Source organism: Belonocnema kinseyi, chromosome 3 (assembly GCF_010883055.1).
Source record: "Belonocnema kinseyi isolate 2016_QV_RU_SX_M_011 chromosome 3, B_treatae_v1, whole genome shotgun sequence".
Classification (NCBI taxonomy): domain Eukaryota; kingdom Metazoa; phylum Arthropoda; class Insecta; order Hymenoptera; family Cynipidae; genus Belonocnema; species Belonocnema kinseyi.
The window spans coordinates 118,477,531-118,484,912 of record NC_046659.1 but is presented as its reverse complement, the minus strand read 5'-3'; positions in this window follow the sequence as shown (position 1 = coordinate 118,484,912).

Below are 7,382 nucleotides of genomic sequence, written 5' to 3'. Positions count from 1 at the left end.
AGAAATTGACCAGGCAGGGCAGAAGTGGTGGAGCCTTTTTTTCTAGGTGGGGGCAGGAGCATGGACTTATAATATTAAGTGGCACAATTTTTACATGGTTAATAGTATTATTCTTTGTGAAAATTTTTACATCAGTAATTAATAATAAATAAACAATGAATAGTTGATAACAAATGATAATAAAGAATAAATACAGGCAGAAAATTCATATTGCTAACGATTTCAATGATTTCTAAAGATTAAAAAAATGTCACAAATATTTCGCAAAGATTTTTGATAGATTTAAAAAATTTTGAATAGTTTTACAAATTTTATCGGATATTTTAAGAATATTTTAAATATTTCGCAATGATTTCAGACAGATTATCCGAAGATTTGAATGATTTTCCAAAGGTTGAGAAAATTTCACAAAGATTTCACATAATTTCGAAATATTTCAGATAGATGTCAAATATTGCACAAAGGTTCCAATGTTTTCTCAAAGATCTCATAAAGATTTGAAAGATTTTGTGAAGATTTATGATAGTTTTGAAAGATTTCACAAGTATTTCGGATAGACATCCATTATTTGAAAAAAATTTAGAAAGGTTTAAAAGAATTCACAAAGATTTCAATGATTTCGCAAAAATTTAGAAAATATCACAAACATTTTGCAAAGATTTCTGATAGATTTAAAAGATTTCAGAAAGTGGTCAATAATTTCACTAATATTATGAGATATTTCAAAAATATTACAAAAAAATTTCAGAAAGATTTTCCAAAGATTTTAATCATTTCACAAAGATTTTAAAGATTTCGGATAGATTTAAAAGATTTCACGAAGATGTCCTAAAGATTTCGAAAATGTCACAAAGATTTGGATAGATTTAAAAGATTCCAAAATAATTTAAATAATTTCACAAATATTATCAGATGTTAAAAAAATATTTTAAATATTTCGCAAAGATTTCCAAAGATTTCAGAAAGATTTTCCAGAGATTTTAGAAAGATTTTCCAAAAATTTTAAAGTTTTCACAAATACTTTAATGATTTTATTAATTTCAGAAATATTACTCAATATTTCTGATATGTTAAAAAGATTTCCAAAGGTATCTGAAAGATCTCAAAAAGATTTCCATTATTCCTAAGGATTTAAAAGATTTAAAATATTTCGCAAAGATGTCGGACATATTTAAAAGATTTCAATGATTTTTTAAGGATTTCAAAGATTTTGGTTAGATTCAAAAGATTTCCATTATTTAAAAAAATTTCAGAAAGATTTCAAAAAGTGCACAAATTTTTCAATGATTTTCCCCAAAAATGTAGAAAATGTCATAAATATTTCGCAAAAATTTTTGATAGTTTTAAAACATTTCAAAAAGATTTCAATAATTTCACAAATATCAGATATTTCAAAAATAATTTTTATATTTCCCAAATATTTCCAAACATTTCAAAAATATTTTCCAAAGATTCGAATGATTAAACAAAGATTTTTAAATATTTCGCAAAGATTTCGGATAGATTTCCATTATTTGAAAAAAATCAAAAATGTTTCAACGAGTTCCCAAAGATTTCAATGATTTACCAAAGATTTAGAAAATGTCTCAAATATTTCGCAAAGATTATTGATAGATTTAAAGGATTTCAGAACGTGTTCAATAATTTAACAAATATTATCGGATATTTCAAAAATATTTTTAATATTTCGTAAAGATTTCAGAAAGATTTTCCAAAGATTTCGCAAAGATTTTAATGACTTTGCAAAGATTTTAAAGATTCCGCAAATATTTCGGATAGATTTAAAAGATTTCCAGTATCTGAAAAAAATATAGCAAGATTTCAAACAGTGCACAACGATTTCAATGATTTCCCAAGGTTATAACAAACATTTTTAATATTTCGCAAAGGTTTTAGATGAATTTCTAAAATTGTACAAAAAGATGTGAATAATTCCCCGAAGACTTCAATAATTTCACAAATATTACCAAATATTTCAAACATATTTCCAAATATTTCAGAAAGATTATATTGATTTCCCAAAGATTTAAGAGATTTTCCAAATATTTCGGAAAGATTTCGGATAGATTGAACAGATCTTTGGGAAATCATAGGCATCTTTGTGCACTCTTGTAAATCGATACGAAATCTTTGAAAATCTTTGTTTAATATTTGAGAAAAATTCTAAATATTTTTGAAATATTTGGTTATATGTGTACAATCTTTGTCAAAGTGAATTTAATACCTGTATTTATTATTATTCGTTAATAAATATTCATTGCTTATTTATTATTTATGATTGATGTAAAATGGTCCACACAGTATAATATTATTCTACTGTGTAAAATTGTGCAATTTCATATTAAAAGTCTGTGCCCCTACCCCTGCGTAGAAAAAAATTTTTCTGTCCCTTTTGAATTTATCTAGCTAAAGAAGCTACGTATAAATCCACGTTGAAATAAAAAATCTTTAACGTGAAAATTTATTTGGATTTTGACGTGAATTTATTTGGCCACGTGTAAATCCACATAAAAAATGGAAATCTTCCACGTGGTCTTCTACTTAAAATTCCACGTAGATTTTCACGTAAATTTCCTTAGTCACGCAGAAATCCAGGTAGCCTGTCACGTGGATTCAGACGTGAATTTCTCTAGCTATTTAAAAATCCACCTAAAAAGTTAAATCCTTCTACTTACAATACAAGGTAGTTTTTCACGTGGATTTCCGCGTAAATTTACCCAGCCACGGGTAAATACACATGGAAATTTTAGACCTTCCATGGAAAGTTCCACATGAATTAACAAGTGAATTTATCTAACCAAGGGTAAATCGACATGTAAATTTGAAACCTTACAAGTGGAATTCAATGAGAATTTCCATGTAAAATTCCACACAGAATTCCATGCGAATTTCTACGTTGGAGATTTTTCACATTTCTAACTGCATTTTCACGTGCTTGGAAGTATTTACGTGGATTTCCATATAAATTTTGACGTGAAATTTCGAACAGGATTCCATATTGATTTCCGCGAGGAAGATATTTTAAATTTTCATGTGGATTTCCACGTGTTTAGACAAATTTACGTGGATTTTCATATGAATTTATACTTGAAGTTCTACCCAGAATTTCATTCGTTTTTCCAGATAAAAAAATGTTTTAAAGTTGCATGTGGATTTCAAGATACTTGGATGAATTCTCTGGGGTTTCCATGTAAATTTCCACTTAAAGTTTCACATGGATATTCACGTGAAAGGTGTTTCAAATTTCCATATAGTTTTCTACGTAATCTAAATATTTACGTGGATTTCCCTGTATATTCTTACGTAAAATTCCATGTGGATTTAGATTGGATGAATTCACGTGGATTTCCATGTAAATATTAACGTGGAATTTCACGTGAAAGATTTTTTAAAATTTACATATACTCTTCCACGTGTTTGGCAGAATTTACGTGGATTTCCATGGAAATCTCCGAGTAAAATTTCACGCAGATTTCTTTGCATTCACTTGGATTACCGCGTAAATTTTAACGTGACATTCAACTAGAATTTCACGTCAAAGGTGCTTTTAATTTACACCTATATTTACATGTGATTAGATGAATTCACGTGGATTTCCATGTAAATTTTTTTTTTTTAATTGCATGTTAATATTTTCACATGGGAATCGACAAGGGAAAAGTTCACCATCTGCGAAGCATTTTAAGCTCATGATCTTAAACTGCATGTCTTTAACGACTTTTCAGGAGCGAAAACGTACTTATTGCTCAACTAATCGCAAAAATAATTTGCTGGAACGCCTCCATAGTGCAAAAATTGACCAATTAAGATCATTATACTTTCTTTGAGATTACTAGACATCTTTTCAGATTTTATACCCAGTATTATTTTTACAAATTGGTGCCGACAAACTTTCTTAGCACGTTATATAGTCATTCTTAACTTTTCATTCAGAAATTCAAAACTGGGCTTAGAACGTATTTCTTTATTTCAATTTAGGAGGAAATATTATGGTTCTTTTTTAATCTGAATTTTTTAGTTATTTTTTGGACATTTAAAAAAATTCTAATTTTTGGGATTTTCCAATTTGCAGAACTAGAATTAAAATTTTAAAAAGATTTTTGATAATTATAAGCGTTTTTACATTTGAAAAGTTTACTGATTCAGGATAAGATTGGGAATACCGGGAGATGGTCGGGGACGTACATTTTTTATTAAAAAACATTTTTATTTATTTGAAAATTTTTTGTCAGGAGGTCACTTGAAATATTTCTAAATTTACATAAAGTTAAAAAAAATATAATCCAATTCATTTTAAAATTCGTTATGATAGAATGTTACAAAAAATCTGAATTTTGTAATGGGTGAAATTCTGTTTCTGTAAATTAATGATTAATCATTATTTTTTAACTGAAAATTTAACTATTCCGTGATTGGCTAAACATTTATTTATCATGTTCAGTCGAAAATTCCATTATTTGGTTGAAAAATTCTGTATTTTGTTAACAATTATTCTTTGTTGTAGCAAATTAATCTTTTGGGTTAAAAATTTATTTCTTTGGTTGAAAATGAGTTTTTTATTAAAAATTAATTTTTTTAAATAATTAAAAAATCTATATTAAAATATACTTAATCTTTTTACTAGAAAATTAATTTGTTTTGTTGAAAGTTTATTTTATTTGCTTGAAATCTTATTTCTCTAACTGAAAGTTAAAATTTTTGATTGAAAATTAAATTCTTTGGTTGAAAATTCGTTTTTTTTTAAATTGAGAATTCCCTTTTTCTTGATTGAAAATTAATTGTATAAACTAGAATAAATAGAAACTGAACTCAATTCTTAATTATTTATGTAAATTTGGCATCATTTCTTCTTTCTAGTTTACAGTGCTGTTTTTAAAAATTAGCGGAAAACTTTGAGAACAGCCAACAATTAAATAATTTTGTCAGTTTATTTAAAAATGTAAAAGTTTTTTTTTTATAAAAAAATCTACAGTTTATTGTTGGCAAATTTGTTCTAGAGCTTGTCCTCTTATAAAGAAAACATCTTTCGATCATTATGCGGTTTAAAACATTTTGTTGAGAGGAGATTAAAGAAAAATCAAATAAGGTTTAAAAAAAATTTGCTCTTAAAGAATTTTTTTACCACAGGAAATTTTAAATACAGTCAAATCTGAATTAAGTGTCGGTTTAAAAGCTGATGGTAACCATAAATCCAGAGTCTCGGAACTGTTTTGTCTCTTTCCTGGTTCTCTCTCTCTTTGTCACGCCTGAGTGAACACCACTCATCCCCCTGCAGCTCGTCTCACCCCATATCCGCAGCGCGGAGTTAATCACTAAATTCAGTATCGACTGTATTTATAACTTCATAGGATTTTTTATTCAAATAGGAAAATACTTATCGCATGATTACCTCCAAAAATAACTTTCCTTTGTCTACATTTTTGTGACATGAAGAGAAGAACTTGCCTGATTTAAAATTCCGCAATCGGATCAAACATTAAAATATTTTATAATTATTTTACTCACCTTTAATTTGAGTAAAGACTAAAATAATATCCATTTTAGTTAACAAAATTTGTTAATATAATGATTAAGGGAGTTTCTTACCTCTATTTAAACTACCACCTTGGGATTATTTTTATTTTTCTGCGAAAATTTTGCTATAGCTCTTAAATATAAATATTTTATTTTATTTTAATCGACTAAAGTTTAATTGTATCTGCCGTTTTGTTTAATGAACTTGAATTTAACTTAGTCTAAATAAAATAAAATACTTGAATTATTTTAATTATAATAGAGGAAGAGGGAAAAAAAGAAGAGAGAAAGAGAGGGGATACAAGGCGTTGTTGAGTAGGGGAAGTAAGAGAAACCGATTGGATGGTAAAAAGGAGAAATAAGTAGTGGGAAACTGATAGCAAATTATGGGAGGGGTAGTATGGTAAGTAATAAGAAATAAGGGGAGTGAAAGTGAATGAGGATAGAAGAAGTGAGGGCATAAGTGGGGTAGGAAATTATGGAATGACGGGAATGATGGAAGGGTAAATAATTGTAAGGTTAGGGGAAGTAGGAGGAGTGGGAGAAATAAGAGGGAGCATGGTAGCAAGAGGAAGTGAAGGAAAGTAGAAGAAATGATGGGAATAGAAGGAGGTAAGTAGGAAAGGAAAAGTAGGATAGTTTGTTGATTAGAAGAGGAAAGAGGGGGATGGGGAAGTAGGGTGGGCAGGATAGAAGTATAGCTGGGTAAGCGAGGGATAGGGGAATTATGTATTCATACGATAGGTGAAACATAGTTTTTCTATGAAGTTATGCTTATTTAAATTTTGTGCTTTCTTTAAAAAAAGAGACGTAGGGGAAGTAGGGAAAACGATGGGACGAGAAGGAGGGTAGAGAGGAGTGGAGATAGAGTAGTGCGGGGTAGTTTGGGTATGAAATGAAGAGGTGGGAAAGGGGAAAAGGACGAAGAGAAAAATAGTAGGCTGAGTGAGGGAAATTATAGGAGGAAGGAGTGTCGGAAGGGGCAGTATTCATTTGATCGTGGTCTACCTGCTCGTATTACCCTCTTAACGCGACTTCCCCTCACTTCGTTGACTGAGCGAGAGCGCTGTGTCGAGCCTTGCCAGCCGAGGGGAGGGGGGGGGGGCTTTGTAATAATAAGGCATTAAATACCAAACATAAAAATGTTCTAATTTGGCAACCAGTAATTTAAAAATATTATATTCGGAATCTACGTTTTTTGCGATTCCAACGACATGCCACTTGCAATCAAACGATTAAAATTAGAATAAGTTATCGCAGATTTTAGTTTATGTTTCGACCCTGGCTGGTTAGCATTATGGATTTTTTTGTAGTATGACAATTCAACTTTCATCTCAAATTTTTTCAGAATTACTTTTTCTTTTGTTTCAAAATGGCGGACCAAAAGATCTCAAAACCGTGGTTTTTTACATGCTCTCCAGATATACCATTTTTAAAGTGAAAAAAACAATGATTAACCCGAGATTATTATTTAATTTGATATTTTTCGTGTTGCTGGTAATGAATAAACTACTAAAATGCTAAATTTAAAATGTTAATTTAAAACTTTAATTTTCGGCTGTCATTTTGAATCCGCCATTTTGAAATTTAGCATTTTAGCAGTTTATTTATTACCAGCAACACGAGAAACGTCAAATTGAATAATAGTCTCGGGTTAATAATTGTTTTTTTTTTCACCTTAAAAATGGTATATCTGGAGAAAATGTAAAAAAACATGTTTTTTGAGATATTTTGGTCAACCATTTTGAAACAAAAGAAAAAGTAATTCTGAAAAAATTTGAAATGAAAGTACAAATGTTAAAGATATTCTGTGCGAAATTTGGTGAAAAAAAACCCTTTTCCGAGATATTTAGGTGGCCCGATTGACA